This window comes from Ambystoma mexicanum, chromosome 3p (genome assembly GCF_040938575.1).
Source record: "Ambystoma mexicanum isolate Mex_15411 chromosome 3p, UKY_AmexF1_1, whole genome shotgun sequence".
NCBI classification, from domain to species: Eukaryota; Metazoa; Chordata; class Amphibia; order Caudata; family Ambystomatidae; genus Ambystoma; species Ambystoma mexicanum.
The window spans coordinates 801,726,684-801,750,738 of NC_090925.1; the positions used below are offsets into that span (position 1 = coordinate 801,726,684).

At 44.9% G+C, this 24,055-nt stretch overlaps 1 protein-coding gene across 1 annotated transcript in view; it reads right to left on the bottom strand.

Moving 5' to 3' along the window:
- The window catches only part of LOC138580901 (gastrula zinc finger protein XlCGF57.1-like), a 314,301-nt gene that overhangs the window by 64,096 nt on the left and 226,150 nt on the right, over window positions 1-24,055 (bottom strand). The window lies entirely within an intron of this gene.

A 24,055-nucleotide genomic window follows, 5' to 3' on the forward strand; every position in this document is an offset into this window, starting at 1 on the left:
AGCGAAGCGAGGTCTTTGATGTTGGCCAGGGGGCATTACCTGACTGGTAATGCCCCCCTCGAAGGGTTCTACTGCTATTAGTACCCGGCACGTCGTACCAACCGGGGTACTAATAGTAATTTTTCTTGAGACGAGAAACGTCACTGCGACCGCTTCTCGACTTGAGAAAAAAATTATTAAATACCCGCTAGGAATCGGGGAAAAGGGACTACACATATTCCCATCTCCCTTTCCATGGTGGCCTGATGGGGGGAAAAAGAAAAGGAACTGTAATCAACACAGCGTCCCTCCTCAGGTAAGTCTTTGGTGGCCTCTTGTTACATGTTCATTGACACTCGCTGGGTGCTAATAAATGATTAAGAGGTCATTCCTCTAGTTTAATGTTAGTCTACTGAGCTAATTTTGGTCTCCTCTCCATCTTACTCTCTTCGCTCACAGTCACTATTCCTTTTATCTGTTCCTCGCCTTCGTGCGCCCAATCCGTTTCCTTTAATTCTTCTAGCACCAATACACTGGAATGCACATACTCTCGCTCTTCATTCTTTCTTCCTTCCCTACCTTTCGCTGTCATTTTAAGGATCACCTGCTTTCTGGTTGATTGTACATTTTACTCCTTTACATACTCTTTGTACCGTTGATGTATGTCTGTAAAGTGTTTTGCCATACATTGCTATATACTTTCAATAAAATACAAATGACTGGGGCTTGACGTAGACTATATTTAGGCTAGCCCTCCACCTTGGATTTTAGTACTGGTCTGTACATGTGGCTTTTCCCCTTCTCACCACAGGAAGCAAGGGGATCTAAAGGATGTGAAGCAAACTCTTCCCGCATAAGGAAATAATAACATATTTACAGTGAGTGGAACGAGGGTTGGAGCACAATGGTTGTTTGGATCAGAACCTCCACACAGCAAGTGAGTTTCATTTCATTAATCATGTTTACCAATTGGTAACTTTGTATCTGCTAACTCCCGCCCCCAGTTCTGGTTGCAACTTCACAGCCACATTTCCTAGATTGCGGTATCGTGCAATTAAATGTATCAAAACACTCAGCGGCAACCTAGGGGGGGTTTATTCTTTCCCCTTAAAGGAGAATGGGCCTCATTATGATTCCGACGGTAGCCGTGACGGTCAATACCGGAGTCAGGAATTTACCGGCACCCGGCAATGGGGACTTAACGAGGCATTCCAGCCCCAGCGGACCCGGTAAATCCCCATTGCCAGGTGCCGATAATTATTACTCCCCATTCCCATTTGAGTACCATTGGACTCGATGGGAATGGGGAGGCCGGATGCACTGGAACCATTCATGAATGGTGGCGGTGCATCCGTCGAGGCCTGCTCGCGGGTACCGGTCCACCCACCAGGTCAATACCGGAGTCAGGAATTTACCGGCACCCGGCAATGGGGACTTAACGAGGCATTCCAGCCCCAGCGGACCCGGTAAATCCCCATTGCCAGGTGCCGGTAATTATTACTCCCCATTCCCATTTGAGTACCATTGGACTCGATGGGAATGGGGAGGCCGGATGCACTGGAACCATTCATGAATGGTGGCGGTGCATCCGTCGAGGCCTGCTCGCAGGTACCGGTCCACCCACCAGGTCAGACCTGGTGAGCGGAAAGGCACCCGCGAGCAGAACTCATAGCTTGCCGGTATGGTAACAACAGTACCGGTAGCTTACCGGCACCGTTGTTACCGGTCCGGCAAACTTATAATGAGGCCCAATGTATCAATTCTTATGCTGAGTATTTGGGTTTAGCTAGGGTATTGGAATGGCACTCCTTGAGGACTGTGACTGCAATTGTGTATTGACAACTAGGGAATAGGGCTAGTAACATGATATTGCCTCAATGAACTGATGAACTGGCCACTGTCCCAATCCCCCCCCCCCGCCAGTAAGGGCCTGGGCAGAGCAACCATGAATGAGTCAAAGCCTTAAGAGGCAAAGTTTTCTATTTACCTCTAAACGTACACAAGAACCTCAAAACACTAGGTGTAAGTCATGCCATTGAGAACACGTTATTAGTGATTTTGAATGGAGTGCCAACCAAACGTAAAAAAGTGGCAAGGGCTAGTAGACTTGTACGAAGTGCACAAGGCACTAACCTACTTATGAATATTACACTGACATAAATATAAAAGCACAAATGCGTGTAGGGGAAGAAATAAAAAAAAAACAGACCTCCCCACCCCCCCTTTGAAAAAGATGATTTCCAAACAATCAAAATTGTATATGAAGAATACACCATTCATCCACTTCATTCTTGCTGTATAATGGGTGACTCCATACTATACAAAATGGAACAAATGGAGTGGTCTTTATAAAGCATATGGGAAACAATTTAGAGTAAAAATGCTTGCAACAATTACCACCAACTAGTCGTGGTGGAACAATCAATGAAAAGACCGGTCAGAATCACTGGCATAAAACACACATGAAACACAGGTAAATGGATCCGAAACATGACTGCATCAACTTTAGTATAGAGGGTCCCGTTTTAGAAGGCAGAACAACAAATACATCCGCAAACCTGTGTGGAAACGAGCGAGCATAATACTAAGTTGTGCAGAACATGAATGGGAAGAACTCAATTGGCTTCTTCAAGTTGGCCAACAGCACCTACCAAGCATACAAAGTAGGACTCTCAATGAATTGTGTACCATACATGAAGTAAATGTATCCAGACACTTCACAATTGCTTTTTAGCTGTGTTAAAATGTCATTCTAAATACTGACTGTCTATCATAAAGGGATATCGCGCAATACTTTTGGTGTTGTAAGGGTGCAGAAGTACAAGTTTGACACAGGGGTGCCTTGTTTGTTGGCAAAGACTTTTATTATAAAAGTAAAGAAAAGGAAAACACTTATCTTGCCCTTTTACTATGAGGGGTTGGCCTACCTCAACACAAATACTAATGACTCTGTCAGGTTGTCTTATAACAGAAAGTGTCCACCGTCCTGTGTTCAAACCTATTTCCGTCCCTTACACTAAACTAACTAAAGAAAACTGGGCGTTTTCTTGCGCCAAAAGAAGACTTCTCATTTTGGGTATAGTGTTCAGTTATTGATGAAAATATACAATTACTGATTTTTTAAACACAATTTCCAAGTGTCAAGGAGGAGCCTCCGCCCCTTGCTCTTCTCTACAGTTCACAAACGAAATGTTAACTCTGGTTCTCTCTCCTGCCAGAATTACCTGTAGACCTTCTTATCACAGACATCGATTTTCTTTATATCGCGTGGGAAAGACCCTTCCCCGTGTTTAAGTTGGAGAAAGAAACTTGCAACATCCAGTCTGGTACACTAACCTGCCAAGCTAAACTGTAGAACTTGAAATTCGAATAAGAGTCTCTTCCTTTGGCAATAGGTCCTCAACCCCTTTGTTCAGCTTTTTGTGCCTCTTTCATTCTCACATGAGTCCCAGATCCCTCTGGGATATCTCAGGGTCTCCTTGACTTGTTCTTCAACTTTTGTTTCCTCTGTGTGGGTCGCAGACCCCTTTATATTCTCGCAGGCTCTCCCCAACTTGCTATGGGTCCCAGCCCCTTGACTGTTTGTCTTGTATGAGTCCTTGGCCCGTGTTTTTGGCTTTAGTGGGCCTCGCCCAACTGGGAGCAGCGCAGGACTTCTTCACTGCTGTGTACGGTATTCCGTCCTTGGAAGCTGCACAGTGGTAAGCTTTCTCTCGCATACCCAGCTGTGTGTCTCGTCCTTGCTTCAGCTTCACCCTTCCGGTCGCTTCTCTTCCTGTCACTAGAGAGGCTCCCTCTAGAGAATCTAGAGGCTTCTAAAGACTCTTGTACTTGCTTGACAGTGTTTTGTTCCCTTCTTGTCGGGTCTGTTGCCTCGGAACTGGTGTCTGGTTCCTGGTTCCTCCACGGCCGGCTTGCACCGTCTCTGCTCCTGGGCTGTCTTCTTCTCGCACAGTCCTTTCTCACTTTTTATCGCGGAAGCGGTCTTCAGCAGACTGCCCCGCATGTGTTGTTTCCGTGGTGGACTTTTGCCTCCTTGCTTGATCTTCTTTGTGTCAGTGATCATATTTACTCTATCTAGGTAAGCCTCCCTCTTCCTCGTCTCAGTATATTCAGTATGAATGGAATCCTCTATTCTACAGGCATACTTAAAGGTGTGGGGAACCAGAGGGTCCTCAGTGGGGTGAAAGAAAGGTGAGGATTGAGAGGAAGGTGGTGAATGCGTGTTCTCCCAAGGAGATCATCACTGGTACCATGGCAAACTTCCCTCACCATGAGATCCACCCGCTCAGTACCACCCCAGTGGGTCTGTTGGGTCTCACCTTCCTGGCATCATGGGAAGAGGATTCCAATGGAAGCAGTGACAATACCCTGGGATTCATCATAGTGTAAATAGTCCCTTGCTAAATCGGCACACACATCCATATGGTACTGGATCCCCCCAATCTGGTGACATGTTGAAATAAGTACTTAATTCCATGTACAATGCCAAATGAAAATGCCACTTTAGACCTACACAGCAAAGTTACTTAATACCAAATGTTAGATGTGCATCATATTTTAAAAGAACCTTTAAAGACAAACAAACCAGCATTATTTAGAATACGTCTATTTTCCGCAGAAAACAATACCTTGACACTACAATTAATGAATACTCATCAATAATCAGGCACCACATAAGACAAAAAACAACCAAGCAGTCTTATGAATTAAAATGAAACTCTCATGACCTCTCATAAATGACCATTCCATAAATATCTTGAGTTTTCAGAATCCTAACATTGATATCCAGTTTGCCACTGATAATTCAATGGCAGCAAGTGTACACAGAACTCCTTACATCACAAAGGAAGAAAATATCAATTGAAAGATTTCTGGGAAAAAACTGATGAAAAGAAAGCCTAATATTCACATGAATCAATGAATGGGGTAAAGACATTAGCCCCCTCAAATGCAGCACTTACAAAGCAGCAGACAAAATAACAGGAACATGGTTGTATGACAAGAGTGTGGAAATAAAGTGGCCACTCATAGGATACTGGTCTAAGTCAGAATCAGGACTAGGACACAGAGAGGACCCAAGGGCTTTGTATTAGGGTTTTATTGTTTATAGAGTTTACCTAATTTTTCCCATCTGAAAGCTCCAGCTCTATCCTATAAAAGAATCCCCAAAGGGTGCTTGTCAGGATGACTCTAAATTAACAAAGTCCCAGGTCCAGAATCCTACTTTAACCTGACCACTTTACCCATCTTCAAAAGAAAACATCAAACAATAAAAACAGCAAAGAAAGACTTTAGCAAGGGTGGCTGCTGGCTTCTAACCCCCACTCTATCATTTTTTAGTGAAGCCCTTTGCCCACAGTTCAGTTTCAAGATCGACAACCCTTGGTGTTCTGGAATGCTATCAAGCCCATGCCCCTCTGTCTCTTTCGACTTTGGGTTGGGATTCTTTCCATCAGCCTCTCCCCATTCTGGGGCTCTTCTCATTCTTCCTACCCCCTTTGGGATTCCCTCAATCTCTTTCCACTCAGGAGTTTTTCTTCTCCTCACTTCCCACTCTGGGGTGTTCTCAATGTGTCCCCAATCTGGGGCTTCTTCAGTCCCTGTGTGTTCTGGGGCTCGATCTTCCCCTTCCCATTACCCGCATCTGGGGTATCATTCTCCTTTCTCTTTCGCCTACCTCCCATTGCACTGAAGCCGCTATATACCTGATTTTCACAAGTGGTGCTCTGTGGGAGGGGCATTGATTCGGGTCAGCTTTCCTGTTGTCCCGGAACCACTTACGCGACTTTGCAGCTCCGCTCCATGTCGGCATTCCGTGGCTCTTTTCCCATGTTCTGATGGCCCGTTCTGTGAAGATTCGCTTACATGACTTTTCAGCTGGGCTCTGCACCTTCCTACCAAGACTCTCTCCTTCTCGCAGCACGGTTCAGGCAGAGTCGCTTATGCAGCTTCTCCACTGGGCTCCTTGCTGGCTCTCTTGTTCCCTCGTCTTGGTTAGGGCAGAGTTGCTTATGCAGCTTCTTTGTTCAGCTCTCTGCCATCCTACCGAGGCTCTCTCTCGGATTGGTTGGTGCAGAGTCACTTATGCGGTTTCTCCACTGGGCTCTGCGCCATCTTACTAAGACTCTCTTGTTCTCTTGGCCTCTCCAGGCTGCTCTGACTGGCCATCGGCTGCGTCTCGCTGCACTCTCCTGGTGCGCATTGCAGTCCTGTCCGCAAACACTGGTCTGTTCTCTCTCTCTCTTTCTTTCTTTCTCTCTCTCTCTCTCTCTCTCTCTCTCTCTCTCTCTCTCTCTCTCTCTCTCTCTCTCTCTCTCTCTCTCTCTCTCTCTCTCTCTCTCTCTCTCTCTCTCTCTCTCTCTCTCTCTCCACACCAACTTTGGTGCGGTTAAGCTCTGCTGGGCCTGCTCAGCCACCTCGAGCCAAGTCAGCCAGTAGTAAAGGGTGTACATGGTCATTGCAAACTCTAATCCCTGCATACCCTACAATGTTGTTAGTACCTGGGAGGGAGGGATTGTGACTTATCGCCCTGTCAGTCTCTCTCCTCTAAGAGGGGGTCACCTCCAGAGGGATACCGCTTACCTTGTCCTCTATGGGGTATTAAACATAGCAGGCTAACCACACTCGTCCCAAAGGGAGTGGCTCCCCCTTGCAGAGAGGTGACAATCTCCCTGGATTCGTCACAATACCTTAAAAACAAAAATCAAATCATAAAATCACTTCTTGAAATTGAAATGTTAGCACACACTGACACAAACAATGCTGACATTGTAAAAAATAACAATATTGATGATCACTATGCAGGTCAAAGAGACAGCCTAGAGGATTGATGTTTATATTTTAGACTCATGCCCCCCACACGATTCACAACACCAAGGCCTCACTCTTAGGCCCATCAACACGATCATCAATGTATCGCAGGTGTGAGAAGCGTTACTCGCTCAGACAGCCATTCAGACCATACCCAATCAATGATTTGGACAACAAGGAAATGACAGTGATAGAGCAAGTCGACTAACTGCAGAGATTAATGACGTCATCACTGACATCACGACGTAGCCGCACTGATATTTGAAGTACATATTCATCAAGTTACACGAACATGCACTAGTTTATTGCACAAAGGCTCGAAGCACATGAGTGTGACCCACCTAGGTAGAGGACCGACACCCATACGTATTTCTATATACTTATATCCTTTGCCAAAGCTGAAACCGCAAGATGCAAAGTATTCATATGTTTACCTTGCACATGCTTGACTGCTACTTACATAGAGAGACCATAAGGAATGATATGGAAGCTATAGGTCTCTGAAATGGAGAACAAAGGAAAGGCAGGCTTCAGGTACATGGAGAGGCTGGCATGATTGCCACAGCCAGAGGAGAGCAGAAACAAGGCACACAGCCAAGGACAATTAGAGACTGGAAAGTTCCAGTTACCAAGGCAATGAGCCACCTGCACAAAACCAGGCCCAAATCCTTATAATTACAAGCTGGACAGCTTCATTTCGTGGCCTCCACATACGTGACCCAGCGGAATGGGACAGACAGAGAGGACTGTTCCCATCGAACCAGAGTGGAAAAGCTACAAGTGTTGCCCACGAGCTGCCAACTGAATGCACTCTCCCAGGCTTAGGTGATCAGAGATGGCAATGTTAGGGAACACTTTTCACCTCCATGTTCATTGCCTTAAAAAGGTACACTCAGTCTGGTAACCATCCAGGGTGCCAGGGATGGGAGGACACATTCTGTCCACAACAGAGTCGCCTTTCACGTGGGGATATAATTTGTTGCAAGGGCCAATGGTCTCTCTGTGACCCTGGAATTCTAGAATGATACTAGTAGTTGTGGAAGAGCCACTAGATATGGATATCCAATAGTGAAACCTACCCTTATAGCTCCCATATGTAGCTTATCCAAAATGAACAATGCAAATGTGTAATAGGTATCTGGAATGGAACCTGAATTTGTGACATCACAACGGGAAATGCTTAGTGGACGAGAGCTCCGGAGGATACTTGTTTTTCTGGTGTGATCCGTGTCATTTTTGTTTGCTAATAAAAGACAGTGGGCCTCATCACGACCTCGGCGGTAACCCTTAAATCGGGCGGTAGCGCTATTACCGCCGGATTTAAGGGTCTGCCGAATCAGGGCCTCGGCGGATTTCAACCCAGCTCTGAGCTGGTGTGAAATCTGCCGAGAATTTGCGCTCATACCGCCGGCGGGAATGGGGCATTCCCGAATGGGCTCAATGGGGAATGGGGACTTCCAAGTCTGCCCAACTCGTGATCCCGCGCTATTAGCGCCGGAGGCTATGGCGGTCGCGCTAATAGCCCCCGCGCTAATACCGCCGGCGTTACCGCCCAGTAACTTTGCCCCATGAATGAGTCTTCCATTCTTGGGGAGTCTTGATGGCCCAAGTGTTCTCTGCTGATAATTGGGGTGACTACAAGGGTGCCCCGGCCACATCTTTACAAAGTGGTAGCAGAGGAGGGTCGCTAGGATTTTTCGCTTAGAAACCGTCTCATCCCGCTACATGCCTGAGGGGCTGTGTGGCGACCTGTGGAAACCGATAACTAAAGACACGCGTGTATGAAGAAGAGGTCAACAGGAGCCGCCTTTGGAGGAAAATTCCTGCCCACTTCCCATGGGACGCCTATCGGACCGGACGGCAGAGCGGCAGGTTGTGGGAGAGTCGGTGTCCGAAAGACCTCAGCGGATCAGAGTGTAAGTATAGACTCAGCTATATGGCAAATGCAGGGAAAGGTTAGCTTGGTGTCTTCTGTTGAAGTTTTTGTTTGATGTAAGGATACCTGTTTGTTAGGCGGTCAGTTTAGACAGTCAGCTGAGCAAAAGAAATTGGGAACAAAATATATAATGGTTTCACCGTGCGTTAGGCCATTTAGCTTGGTTCGTGGATATGTATATAATGGTTTACCTGGGTATATTGGTTAGCGGAAGAAGCTACCTTATATTGTGGAAGGTGGTATCTGTTCATTTCTATAAGGCGACGCTATAGAAAAGGGACCACGAGATGTATTGGTTTTCCCTGTTAGGATACAGGAAGGCAGATGTATATATGTTATGTTGTGTATGTCGTTGAGTTTGGGGCAGTTTATAAGCAGTCCTATCTATGGAAAGATAAAGTATTGAAACTTCTTCATCTACAATAGTGGTGACGTCACCGGTGAGGCTGTTTAATAGGACTTGAGATGTACAAGAACGCCGTAGAACATTTTGGGTAGTTTGACAATTGTGATTGAAAACCAGTGTTGTGCCATTTGGGTGGAGCTTGAGAAGCTTAAGAGTGGAGTTGTGATATCGGCCTTCAGGGCATAGAGGCGCAAGAGGGGCAGAGCGTGCAGCACGCCTGCGTTTTTGGTGTTGAACTGGAGAGGCTAAAGAGAAGATGTGTTATGATGTATTGATTAAAAATGGATGTGCCGAAAAAATCACGATTTGAGGTCAAGTAATTATTGAAAAAGTGTTACATAAGGGTAATGAAATGAGGGATACACCTCTTCTACAAATCTCTCCTGCGGTATCAAGACAAAATATGCAATTATAGCATGGAATGGACTTGCGACGCAGAATGCAAGTTGGCAAAGCCATGGCCCAAAGACAGAGGTGTGCAGCAACAAATGACCACTTACTTGCAGGCAGTTTATAAGGTGAATAAACTAAGCAAACGACTGGCCATATTACAGTTATGGAAGATGTTTCAGGACGAGGAAGGGTACTCGGTTTGGCGGCATTCCCTCCTCCTCCTCAAATAGCAGACGTAGACACAGCAACAGGAAGCAAGGGATTTTACCCCATAAAGGAATTAAAAGCAGCGGCGGGATACACCAATCTCACTTTCACACTTCCAGCGTATAGTGGCGAAGGCGCACCTGATGGCACAAAAACAAGCAAATAGAGCAACGCGGGCCATCAGCAGCGAATGTAAGGAGCACAACGAGATACAAGTGAAGCTAAAAGAGAATGACTTGGGGAAAACAGAGTAAAGAAGGCATAGTATCAACAGTAAAACAGACACAAGTGTTCACTGTTCAAGGATGTTAATTGAACTTTCACAAGTGTGTGATAAACGCATATCTAATCCTAAATATACAAATGGGAGCAAGATACACCAGCCAATAAAAATAATGCAATCCTACTGGAATCTTGTCAAAATAAAGGGCCTATACTAAAAAACCTATTGCCAATCATCACCCAACACTATTTGTAAATTAGTGGTAAGGTTCATGAAAAAGAAAGAGGTGCTCACAAAACTATATGTCAGGATGTTCAGACTGTTAGCCTCCCTTCCCCACGTTTTTAGCACAGGGCAAGGCAGTTCACTTCTCCGGGACGAGGATACAGTTCCATTACCAGCATCAGGACCTTCTGTGTCCAAGTCTCTTTTCTTCTTAAGTCTCTTTTTTCAGAGGGCCTGTTGTACAAAAACAAGATACAAAAGTTGTTTCCTTCTTACCAATATTCTATTTGGGTGTACACCCTGGATCCCCCCTCAGCCGGGCTCAGATCCCTTTCAGAAACAAAAGTTCAATGTTGGATCCCCCTCGTCCGGGCTCAGATCCCGTTATTACGGAGAAAGAATACTCTCTGAACATTTGTAATAACGGAATGAACTGTTATTAACAATGATATGTTGTTCGGAATTATTAACATTATAATAGAAATGAATAATAATTCTCTAAATACCTTAAAACACCTATATGTTTTAGAGATTCAATTAGTGAGTGAATGCAGGAATGCATGATTAGTAGAAATGTTTTTTTATAAAATTGATTAAAATGTTTTTTATACAAGTCTAAATAAAATGAAAATAATGATTTGATCCTCATATCCTCCTGCCTTCCTTCTTCAGTTTCCCTCGCATTCCTGGTACCTCCTTTGTTGTATTATTCAATCGTATCTGTTACACCCAATCCGGGTTGGGGAACCACGTATAGGGGTGACTATAGGTGACAAGACTTTTTTTCTTTTTCGTGGATATGGGGTCGACGAGGTCCTGTATTAGGGAGGGGAGATGTCCAATGTCAGGCATTGCCATGAATGCGCAGAGATTCTCCGGGGCCACTGATTTGGTTACTTTTACTGATGAATTGCCACTTTCTGACGGAGAGCATGACTTGACCATGCCTCTGTTATATTCCCGGCAGACACCAGTAAATATAGTGGGAACTTGCTAAATAGCATTTAAATAGGCAGTGTAACATTGTTTGATTTCAGTCTGTCTGAAGTGAAGTCGCCACTTCAGAACTACATTTCCCATGGAAAACAGTAGTTTTTCAGGCTATTTTTGACCTAACTGACAAGGTGGGCTAATTATTATTATATTCATACTGGTTTTGATTTCAGTTCACAGTATGTGTTGTTATTATTCGCGAGAATCTATACTTACGGTTAAGTACACTAGCCGGGGCTCTTTGTCCCTTCGCACTCTGAATAAAATCAGAGAGGCAAGGATTACGCACAATGCCGGGCGGTGTTCCATCTACTGTGACGTCAGCTGACAAGTGCTTTCAGTTAGCACTTATTAATGCTAGGTCAGCCATAAAAAATGCTGCTTCTATAAATTATTTTATTCAAGCACATGACACTGACCTTATGATGATTACAGAAACCTGGTTTATGGATACATGTCAGTCTCATTTTCATATACTGACAGCCATTAATTATTATGTTAAATGGTTTAACAGAGAAGGAAGGAGGGGAGGCGGGTTGCCATTATCTACAGAGATGGTATTAATTTGCAAAATACATGTACCGTGAAATGGGATGATGTTTCACAGGTATTAGCCTGCTCTGTTCAACTCTCACAAAATGAGTTTTTTTTTTTTAAATGATCCTATGTTACACACCCCCGAATCCAGCTACCATGGTTCTAAACGCTATGGATACCAATATGGGGGTGGAGGCGAGTAATCAGCCAAATATTGCTGTTTTTGGAGATCTTAACGTCTGGTGCAATGAGCCAGAAAATGCTGACTGTTCACACCTTACAGGTATTGTGGATTCACACAATCTCAGTCTTCTCTCTGACCACTCATGTGAATGAACACTGTTTGGATCCCATAATATCTACAGGATTCAATTTGAAAAACGTTGTTATTAAACAAGTTAGTTGGTCTGATCATTCTATGGTTCAGTTCAATTCGATGGTAGTGTCTAATGCAAACAGAAGTAAAATACTACCTACCATAGATTATTAACGGCCAAAAAAAGACCTAGACCAAATTTCAGATGCCAATCTGATGGTACATATTCCAGAACAGTATGACATGTTACATGGCACAGCAGACTATACGCGCCTAATACAACAATTAAAGGCAAATTGCGATCACTTTGCGCCTGTAAAAAAAAATGTTTTAAACTACCAGGAGAGGGAATCAATGGTTCAGTGAGACATTGAAAAAATATCAAAGCCACTACCGGAAGTCGGAAAAGAAATGGCATTTGACCCATACTAGTGATGACCTTATAACAGTTAAATTAGCTCTAAAACATTATAAAGAGGATATCAAACAGGAAAAGGCATTAAGCTTACAAAAACAAATTAATGTAGCACAAAATAGACTGAAAGAACTATTTAAAGTTATCAGAAACCTAATGAACCCTGATTGCATCAACACATGTCTGCGTCCGAGTCTGCAGAGGGCTAATCATTTCAATAACTTCTTTGATAAGATCGAACAGATTAGACAGAACACTGATAGTCAACACACTTCCGATTCTTGCCCTACTGTTTCCGCCTGTGAGGCCAGAGAGAAGACTCTGAATATGGAGTTTAACTTTGTGCCATTGGGAAAGGAGACCATTGAAAAATCAATTGGGGCTTTAAAATCTACCAATTTTAGTTGCGACCCTATGCCGGCATACCTAGCAAAACAACATGCAGAAGCCCTAAGTGGACAGATTCAAAGCTTTGTAAACGCATCGCTGGCTTAGGGCTGTGTGCCACAGGAATTCAAGAAATCATACCTCACGCCACTACTGAAAAAACCTAGTCTGGACTGAAACACTTTGGCTAATTATCACCCTATTGCTGGGCTACTGTGGCCTACTAAGATTTTAGAGAAGGTTGGGGCCATGCAACTCCAGAACTACCTTGAAGATGATAACATTCTAGACAAACTCCAATCCGGCTTTGTGCTCCAAGGTATGGGACGACATACTTGAAAATGCAAATAATGGTGACGTTAGTATGCTCATCATGTTAGATCTGTCGGAAGCGTTCGACAGAGTCGATTTCAACATCCTTAATGCCAGACTAAGTGACGTGACACATGTCTCCAAAGAAGCACGGAGATGGTTCAATTTATTTTTTTATTTTTTTTGACTGACCGAAAGCATCAGGTCAAAATAGGTCCCTCTTTATCAGAAATGTTGATTATTTGGTGTGGAGTCCCTCAGGGCTCTTCTCTGTCACCGGTGTTATTTAATCTTTACATCCACCCTCTATTAAAAATCTTTGCGCAATTCATTATGCAGTATCACTCATATGCGGATGACCCGCAGATCTATGTTAGCCTAAGACAGCCTGCAGAGGCTGTGAAGATCATTTTGAAATGCGCAGAGGCAATGCGATCATGGATGTTAGATAATAAGCTCCAACGTAACCCCACTAAGACAGAGATAATTATTTTTGACTCTAAGAAGGAACTAGAAACTACCTTTCAAATGGTTCCATGTCCTTCGATATTTGGAAATATCTCAAAGTACACTGAGTCAGTTAAGAACTTAGGGTGCATTTGGCAGTCAAACCTGGGGTATAACCGGCACGTTAATCAGATGGTTATATCAGTATCTTTCCATCTGAAAATACTGAAACCGCTTTTTCTTCTCATTCCAGAAGGGGGTCGAGCAACTGTTGTGGGCTCATTTTTTAATGCCAGGTTGGACTATTGTAATGGCCTCTTGGTAGGGTGTCCTAAATACCAGTTGCAGCGCCTTGTAGTGGCACAAAACTAACAGGTTTGTGTAATTTTTTTCCCCATCATGAAAAAATCTGTCTGAGAATTTAGGCAGAAACTCCATTGCCTTCTGGTCCATCGACAGCTCCAGTTCAAGCTTCTGTGTCTGGTTTTCAAATGTGTACATGGCCTGGCACCTTACCTAACCGCTAAAATCAAAACCTATACCCCCATTAAACCCCTGCAATCTATGACTCAAAATCTATTGGTGGTTCCTACCTCTAGATTTGTCTATCTGTAAGACAGAAGGTTCTCGGTTGCTGGCTGCCGCGCATTGAACAGATTACCGCCCTATCTACGGAAGATATAATCCTTGACTGTGTTTAGAAAACAGCTTAAAACCTTTTTATTTGAGTGGGAACATCATGAGTAGCTTTCAGATGGTCATCTTTACTCTACTCCAGATCTGCGGCTAGATGTGGCTTACCGCTTGTTTCACCAAGGGATAAGCACTATATAAATTCCAAATCATATAATGGGTAGAGACTGTTAGGGAGAATTCTCTGTAAGGCTAATTTCCCAAACCTAGTGAGTCCCCCAGCAGCTTTGCTGGATTTTTGGGGTTTATTTTCTTCTCTCCTGCGAAGAGTGAGATTCTTTTGCTCCCACTCTTAGACATGATTTGAGGTGTTCCTTTCACTTTCCATGTGTTTTATGGGCTATGGGGTCTTTTACTCCATAGGGTCTCATGTGTTTTTTTATGTGGGTTGCACAGCACCCTCAGTGCCATAACCCAGGGGTGTTGTAGCGACCCCCCCCAACATAGACTCCATACCCTGGGACTGACTACTGTCTCCCAGGGCATGTAAAGTCACCATTGGCTTTACTAGTCCCAAATTATGAACAGAAACCAGTACAAACCATCATATTGTGGACGTACTGGTCGGGGCAATTCGATTGCCCTGGGGTCTGTTGTTCGAGGGGGCACGTCTCCATCCCCCCTCATCGAGTTTTGGCTGGTGGCAGTGGATACTACTTTTTATATTCGACCACGAATATATCTCTATGGGATTTTCCCATTGTTCGAGGCTACCAACTTTAATTATTTAATTCTTATAGCCTCGAACATACCGCCGGTTTATTTATTTAATATTAATTCCCCGGTTGGTATTTTTTGCCAGAACTCTATTCTAAAATGGCATTTGTGTTCTCTTCTGTGACTCCAACCCGAGTCGAGCCCTTTGTTTGAGGTGTTCCTTCGACTGTGTAAGTGTTTTATGGGCTATGGGGTCCTTTACCCCATAGGGCTTCATGTGTTTTTGGTATGTGGGTTACACAGCACCCTCTGTGCCGTAACCCAGGGGTGTTGTAGCGACCCCCAAACATAGACTCCATACCCTGGGACTGACTACTGTCTCCCAGGACATGTAAAGTCACCATTGGCTTTATTAGTCTCAAATTATTTAATTCCTATGGCCTCGATCACACCGCCGGTTTATTTATTTAATATTAATTCAACGGTTGTTATTTTTGCCAGAACTCGATTCTAAAATGGCGTTTGTGTTCTCTTCTGTGACTCCAACCCAAGTTGAGCCCTTTGTTCCACTTTTTGGCGGGATTCTCCACAGAAGCCTCCAAAAGTGGTGCCACTCTGTCTGGGTACCACAGAGAGTGTGGGAGGGGGTTTAGGCACCCTGGACTGAGTTGCCTTGGCAACTCAAGTCGCACTCTTGTGTGATTGGCCCAAATGGTGAGCCGGCCGGCTCACCACTTAGCATGTTTGATTGATAGCTGGGCTGAATGAATGGGGGTTTGCTGCATAAAAGCAGGGCTTTGGGGACTGGAACTTCAGAAGTCGCCACAGGACCTAAGAATTCGAGGAGGGAGAAGCTGAGCCGACCTGCAACGACCACACCACCGGTGGAGCCCTGCTGAACCGTCTCACCACTTTTCCCGACGACAGAGGAGATCTCCAGTCCGGAGAGTCTTCTTCCTTTGACTGGTGGGGATAACCAGTTTCGCCTTCTTTTCACCTTCCTGGAGCATCTCATGGCCGCCTTGCCCGTGCCAAGCACCCCGGCAACCGGAATACCACGGTTTACCACTACCGCAAAGAGAAGGGTAGTGCCTTTTAACCGGAGAACTCGGCGGCTGGTCTCTTCCCTGGCATTGTAACGACCCTCATCTTTCCTCCACGGCGAGAACTCTTCTTCCTCTGGACGAAACACTGACTTGCACCTGCTGCCAGGAACAACTGCCCCCGCTGGAGCTTCCTTCACACTTAAGGTACTGTGTCCCGCCTGGCTTCCCTTGCGACAGATCGTTCGGGGTGACAGTAAAGCCTCAACCTTCTAACCTGGGCTGGCCTGGGGCGACCTAGCTAACTTTTCCTGACTTTAATTTCATCCTTTTGGTGCGAACTATCTATAAAGACTCTTTGGGCATAACCCCACTGGTGAACCTGGACCCCTTCTGCTTGCTCTCTCCAAGAGTGGGCCTTGCAATTGACTTCCTTGCTCTCCAGTAGAACTCTGCCTATCCTGCCTTACTGTGGTTCTTTGAGAAAGTATTGAAACTTGTATGCTTCTTTAACTTTGCCTTTTCCCTCCCTTTCTTAGAGTGTGATCTTATGTTAAGCGCTCATCTCTGTCTGAAAATAAGTGGTGTTTCTCACTAAGACTTGTCTAATAAGTGAATAGGGTTGTATATATATGATAGTGACTGTGTGATGAAATTACTTACCTCTTTTTTTGCTAGTGTGATTTACAAGTGTGTTTTTAAATAAATAATTATATACTTTTACACCAAAGCTCTGGTCAGTGTTTGTTTGTACTACTGTGTCTCTCTACCTATTGTGTATACTCTGCATACTGCCTAACTCTTCTTGAGGGAAGTCTGACTGCTCAGCCACAACTACCAAGTGAATCTGTGTGGTACAGACTGCTATCAAGTGGGTTTACTGCCAAACACCTGTAGTCTTAAATCTTTTGCAGTGGTCCCTAAGGGAACTGCACAGGTTTCTGCCTAACAGAGACATGATGAGCAGACTTAACATGACTATTTAATTCACAGTCCAACGGATAGCATACTCAACGCCAGGGATTCATTACATAAACGTGAGGGAACTCATCCAAGCTTATTGTAGGCAGACGGTACAGAGGGGGGTGCCAGTAGACACTGAATTGTTTACATATGGGATAGAAGTGTTAATCGTATCGCTCTCGGGGATACAGCGTAGGCTATTAAGCATACCCAATGAGTTCCTATTTAGACCAGAGATTCCCTTAGATGAGAAAAAAGGAAAAGTGATTCCAATAGAACTCGAGGCATTTATAGTGAGAGACGAGAGAATAGTATTGCATGGGACTGATGATACAGGACGATCATGGAGAATTGTAATTGCAGTGGGGGAAGGATACAGATTGTCTAACGTGACAGATGAGGAGCTATTCCAAGACGATCGATTAGATAGCGAGGTGGTGTTTGACATAAGCATTACACACCGGGTGGAAATACATTACATGGAAGTGCCGCAGAGAATGGCTATGCTGCGAAAAAACCACCACCACCATTTCTCGAGGAAGATTTAGGGCGGGTACCCAGTGTCTTATGGAGCAATAGTCCCTATGACAGGGGTCTATTAAAAGGAATAGGAGCGGCCATGATAAAACTTAAACCAGGGGCTATTTTACCAAGGGCCAAATAGTATCCCATATTAAGGAGAAGCAGACAAGGGCATTTATGAGACATTCGCAGCACTAGCGAAGCAAGGAATTCTGCTACCTTCAGAATCACAGTGTAACACCACAGTGTAACCGGTGAAAAAGACGACAGGGGGATCATGGGGTTTCATTCAGGATTTGCATTCTTTGAAGCAAATTGTTGAAGCAGAATTCCCATTAGTTCCGAATCCAGTAACAATCCTGTGCAGCATCCCAACGGAAGCTACACACTTCACGGTAATAGACTTGAAGAACGCCTTCTATTCTATACCACTTCATGAAGAGTCACAGGACTTAACCTCGTTTCTAGATAGAAACTGGAAGTGGAAACACACGAGCTAGCCAACATACAGATAGCGATTACAATCATACAATATGTGAACAACATTTTAATTTGTAGCAAGTCAGAGGAACAGTGTTGAAATGACTCTGTATACTTGCTGACAGTTTTACCAGAAAAAGGTTATAAGGTGGACAAAGCAAAATTACAATATTGTCAAACAGAAGTGCTATACACAGGGCAGCTGATATTACAACAAGGGCGAAAGGTAACTCCAGAAATGACTGAGGCGATCAGCAGATTGCTGATGACAAAGACAGCGAGAGAAATGCAGCAGTTTTTCAGCCTTTGCAACTATTGCAGAGCCCGGGTGTTTGACTGTAACATATATATACAAGACCCTTGTTGAGCTGGTTTAGGGAGGCAGAAAGAGGCTATGGTAAGTTGGTGTGGACACATGAAATGACTGAAGTATTCGAGGAACTGAAGAAAGCAATATGCACAGTTCCAGTACTAGGGATCCCAGACTATTACAACAAATTCTATTAGTTCTCACACTCCAATGGAGTAGTGATGACTGCAATGCTCGCACAGAAGACTATCTTAGAGCACAAGCCATGGGCTTATAGTGGACGGTTAGACCCACTAATGAGTGGACATTCCCATTCTGAGCAAGCTCTGGCTGCTGCCGCATTCGCGATAGGGAAGTCAGTGAGTACTACTATGCATTACATGGAGCATACCCTCTTTGCGATTCTCGAAAGACCCAAGAGTACATTGACCACACAGCGAGTTTCTGGATACGAGGTGATTATCTCGAATACAGTAATCAAGGTAATGAGGTGCAGGACTGTCGATCCGGTGATGTTTTTAGCTGAACCAATAGAGGAGGGAGACTATGTACAAGACTGTGCTACATACATGGAACAGTATGACGACCTTCGTAAGGTGGGGGGAAAAGCCACTTGAGCTACATTGACAGGTCATCGACAAAAGATCAGACAACAAGGGAAAAACATATGGGGACGGCAATGGTGAGACTAATGGCAGACGGTACAGCGGAAGTAATAGCAAGCATGAGATTGCCTTCACATTTTTTAGTGCAACTAACAGAATAAGTTTCTCTCATAATGCCATTAGGAGCGTGCAGGGACCAGGAAATTACAGTGTATTGAGATTCGGCCTACGTGACATCTACAGTATGCTCTGGAATGTCACAATGGCAGAGGAGGGCTTTCCGATGTGCTGATGGCTCATAGACACACTTCAACTCCCAGCAGCAATATCGATCATAAAGTGCCAAGCCCACATGAGGGGGAATACAAAGTCTCTCTGTGCAATGAAGCAGCAGACACAGAAGGAAAGCGTGCCGCATATTTTTCAGGAATAACAGACTTCGACACCCCATCAAACACACGCATCTGTGTGCACAATATGATTTTAAAGGAAGGCTATAATATGTTACCAGCCACACAGATAATGGAGTTTCAGGGAAGGGCTCTGACAGAGAATAAAGAATTATGGGTAAAAAAGGGATGTACAATATCTCTTACGGATGCTTTGTGACGACAGGAAAGCACAGGCAAGCTAGTACTCCCAACATCATTATTGTAGATTGCACTCGTGCAGCTGCATTATCCTACTCACATGGGTAAAGAGGTATTTGCTGCTCACCTTGGAGAAGATTGGCTCTGTCCTAATATGGCGCAGCATATAGCCGCACTTATGGAGAACTGTGTTACCTGTAAAAAGTTTACTGCAGGACATACTTTACATGAAGTGAGAGGAGCCATACCACGCCCCATCGGGCCTTTCTAACATCTCAACATCAAATATGTCGATATGATCCAGGTGTGCCAGGGCTACCACTACGTTATAGTTGTTGTATGCCTGTTCTCCCGATGGACCAAAGCTGGTCCCTGTTCACACCCAACACCCTCAGGGCTGCAAAATTCCTTATTGGAGAGGTATTTCCACATTGGGGGGGTGTGTGAGGTCCTGCGGTCAAACAATGGACCTCACTTCAAGAATGAGACTTTTGAGCACATCACAACCCTACTGACCCAAATGCTCCTGTGCCTATCACCCCAAGAGAACAGGGTGTGTGAGTGCTTCAATGGCCTGCTCAAAGAAAAGAAGAAAAGATTGCATAGATAAAATCCACTATAAAAAAGGGATGGCTACACTGTTTGCCCTTGGCACTGTTTGCATTGCGCAATCAGTCCGGGTCCGACCATCCGTTAATGCTCCATGAAGTGTAACAGGACAGTGCATGCGACTACCCCTGGCTCCTCCCACTAGGGCATGGAAAGATTAACATGTAACCTCTGATGTCCGTGGAAAGTAAACGTATGAAATGTGGCTTCTTTGATGGCTAGTACGTCTTTTATTTCTCACCAACTTCAAGCGCAGGGGGAGAGGTCAAATAACAATGAGGAAGATATCATCCCAGCCACAAGTGAAAGATTCCTCAAGCAACCGGAATTTTGTAAGGCCCTGGTTCAAACCGAGAATTGAGGGCCCCTATACAGTAGAGCAAGCAATAGGCCATGCAGTTAAATTGAATGGGAAGAAAGTATATAATTACATTGAAGACACTAAGCCCTGCCGAAGTGAAACCTCTACCCGTCTAAAAGAAGGTGATTTGATGCAAGAAGACAAAGAAGAACAACAACTGTGGATAACACGGTCCACAGAACAATACGCACACCTAGGCTAGGCACACTATCTTTTCCTTACAATAGGTATTCATCGAGAAAATAAAAACTGTCCAAGCCATATGATTTTCAATACACGTAACTCATTTCAGGAATGTTTCATCTGCTTTGTGATACGGACCGAGACTGAGCGAACGATTCCTCCAAGGATATTTTTTCATGCCTTTCTGTTATGTTGGCCACATTTACTGACAACTGACACGCATAAATCCGGCCTATCAATACTCTGCTTGGTGATTTGAGAATCTGTATAGTGTGGGAGTGATTGCTGTTCACAGCACTCGTCCAATACTTTAGGTGTAGAGCTTAATCTAACATACACTAACACACTAATAACACATTTCTGTGGCTTTTCAGTTGTGTTGCGCAAACCCGTTGGACCAACACAAAGAAACACCCAAGGATAACAGCATGGGAAATTTAACTTGTTATATTGTGATAAAGTTTTGGGCCTTCTGCTGTCCCTATCTCTTTACACTCCTTGTTCTACAAAGATTGTTGTTTACCCAACCACAAGCTCTGACCCTTACTAATCTAACCCTGATACATGCTGTTACGGAAACCATATCTGGGCAGGCAACGAGCACTGCTAAAGAAGCAAAAGGAGTAAGGAACACTGCAGAAGTAGATTTTAAACAGGTAAATTCTTACATGACTGATTCGTCCTGTATATCAAACGACATGTGGTATAGTCACACGGCCAAAGTGTGGAAACAAGTGACAAAAGAGAGCTCACTCCCCTATGCCATGAGTGCATCCAGAATGTCCATGGCAACTGAAATTGCAGTGGCAAGAGCACAATGCCTCATTCTTTTATCGCTCTGCACCACAAGGGGACGATTTGAAGGGAAGGGTGCCACACTAAGGTGGATTCCAAGAAGACGTTCCAGTACGAAGATCACTACATAAAGACCCAGGAAAGGTTGGACGATTATTGGAGTACAGACAAATGTATAGAGTATATCACAGAGGGGCTACGTAAGCGGGAAGTAAAGACAGTGACACAGAAGGAGCTACAATGTCCCAAGACAGGACCCATAGAAATAGAAGGAATGCCAGGATGCTGGGAAAGACCGCAGATGCTGGTGTATGGACAAGTATACACAACTGATGGATGGAAAGAAAGAGTGGTTGTGAGCAAAGCTCATGCACTCCTAACGGTTCCAGAGGAAGTAGTACAGCAAGATGTCAAGTGCCTCAAGGAATAGGAAGCAAGTGCCAATCTGCTCACATGGGTAGAAAACGAAGCAGGGCCCATTCCCATCGTGCCGCTCAAGGGAGCAGCTTTATGTTTCCAGAATGATGGCGAAGTAGAGTTTGGGGAAAATAAAGGATGCAAGCAGATTTCGAAGATACCAGGCATGAAGGTTGGAACTGCAGTGCTCATTTATTTATTTTATTTATTTTAGTTTTTTTTTTTATTTATATAGCGCACAAAACCCAGAGGTATCTAGGTGCTTATGTTTAAGAGATTGGTTACAGAGAGGAAGTGAGGGAGGTGATTACATCATGGAGCAATGTGCAGAGGTAATTACCTCACAAGCGAAGTGCAAAAAGAGTTCAAAGTGAACACATTCATGGAGCCTAACCCCATGTTGCAGGGTGGCTTCGGCACAGAGATGCAAAAGTCAATTAAGTGGGCACATTCATGGAACCTTACCCCATGTTGCAGGGTGGCTGCGACACAGCAATGCCAAGTCAATTAAGTGAGCACATTCATGGAGCCTAATCCCATGTTGCAGACCGGCTGCGACACAGCAATGCCAAGTCAATGAAGTGAGCACATTCATGGAGCCTAACCCCATGTTGCAGGCCGGCTGCGACACAGCAAGGCAAAGTCAATCTAGTAAGCACAATCATGGGGCCTAACCCCATGTTGCAGGGTGGCTGCGACACAGCAATGCAAAGTCAATTAAGTGGGCACATTCATGGAGCTTAACCCCATCTTGCAGGGCGGCAGCGATGCAAAGTCAGTCAGGTGGGCACAGTTATGGAGCCTAACCCCATGTTGCAGGGTGGCTTCAACACAGAGATGCAAAGTCAATTAAGGGGGCACATTCATGGGGTCTAACCCCATGTTGCAGGGCGGCTGCGACACAGATGCTGAAGAGTCAATTTGGAACAGCGCATTTAGGTGTATAGCGCAAGGGGACAGCGACTCACCTTGGAGTGTCCACGTAGCGGACAGGGAGCAGACAGGGGCCTTAAGAGTAGGCCTTGGAGGGAGGGCTGGCCAAGACTGCCGGCTCTGATATAGGCCAATAAGAACCTAGTCCCAGCCAATCAGGTCCAACAAGATGAAACAAAGGCCCAGGCCTTCCAGTGCACGAGGGGCGGCCATCTTGGAATGGCCAGGAAACACCAACAAGCACTGGTGTAGTGGAAAGTAGGCCAGCATGTGCCAAGACAAAGGCTTACTTTAAAAAGGCAGCAAAGAGCCGCTGCACAAGCACAATATTGGTGTCAATTATGGCAAATATTCATTGCGCTCAGTATAGTAGCAGGGACCTATTCAGGAAAGACCAGGACCATTTACCCCCAGATCGGTTAAGCCTGGGCTTAGAGATGATCTTGTAGCCCTCTGGGAGGAGTGTCAAAAGTAGTGACCGAGCTAGTTGAGAACCATATCTCAGTGATATAGTACAGGTGAGTACAATCCAGTCAACTAACATGGATTTGGTGAGCATAAAACATGTTTATCTTTTGTTGATCGACATGAATGGTTTTACAAATGACATGTGAGAACACAGAACAATGCATATTCTGGTGAACAAGAAACAGTGTGACTGGTGGACACTGAGTTTTATGGAGAAGTCGTTGACACTATTGTGTTTTTCGGCCATGTAAGGCTACTCATTGGAGCTTATGTACAGTTGGCCTTCATCAGCATCTCAAGTAGGTTGAGTGCATAGTTTTCAAAGGGCTCAATAGATGCTCTAAGTAAAGAAAAATACAATGGCCCTCATTCCGAGTAGGGCGGTAAGGGATACCGGGCACCGGTAAGGAGACCGGTGCAGGTAATCCCTTACCGCCCTACTACAAGGTCCCTTAGCAAGTCCCTTCCTTAAGGCCTGGTCTGACCAGGTGTTATGGCCCAGACCCGTTAAGGGACCTGGGCGCAAATAACGGGCTTGGCATACGCCGGCCCGTTATTTGTGCCCCCCCATTCCCATTGAGCCCAATGGGGGCTCGAATGCGAATGGGGAATGGTTTGGTGAATGGGGACTTACCGGTCCCACCAAGATCTGACTAGACCGGTAAATCCCCATTGCACCAAACCGGTCACAGTACCGTTATTGGTGGCAGTCATGGCGCAAATAGCGCCATGACTACCACCAACCTCGGAATGAGTGCCAATGTATATGATTACATCTCGTGGTGCTTATGGTGCTTACTTGTGCCCTCCTATGACTCAAGAGAGGTCCACACACAA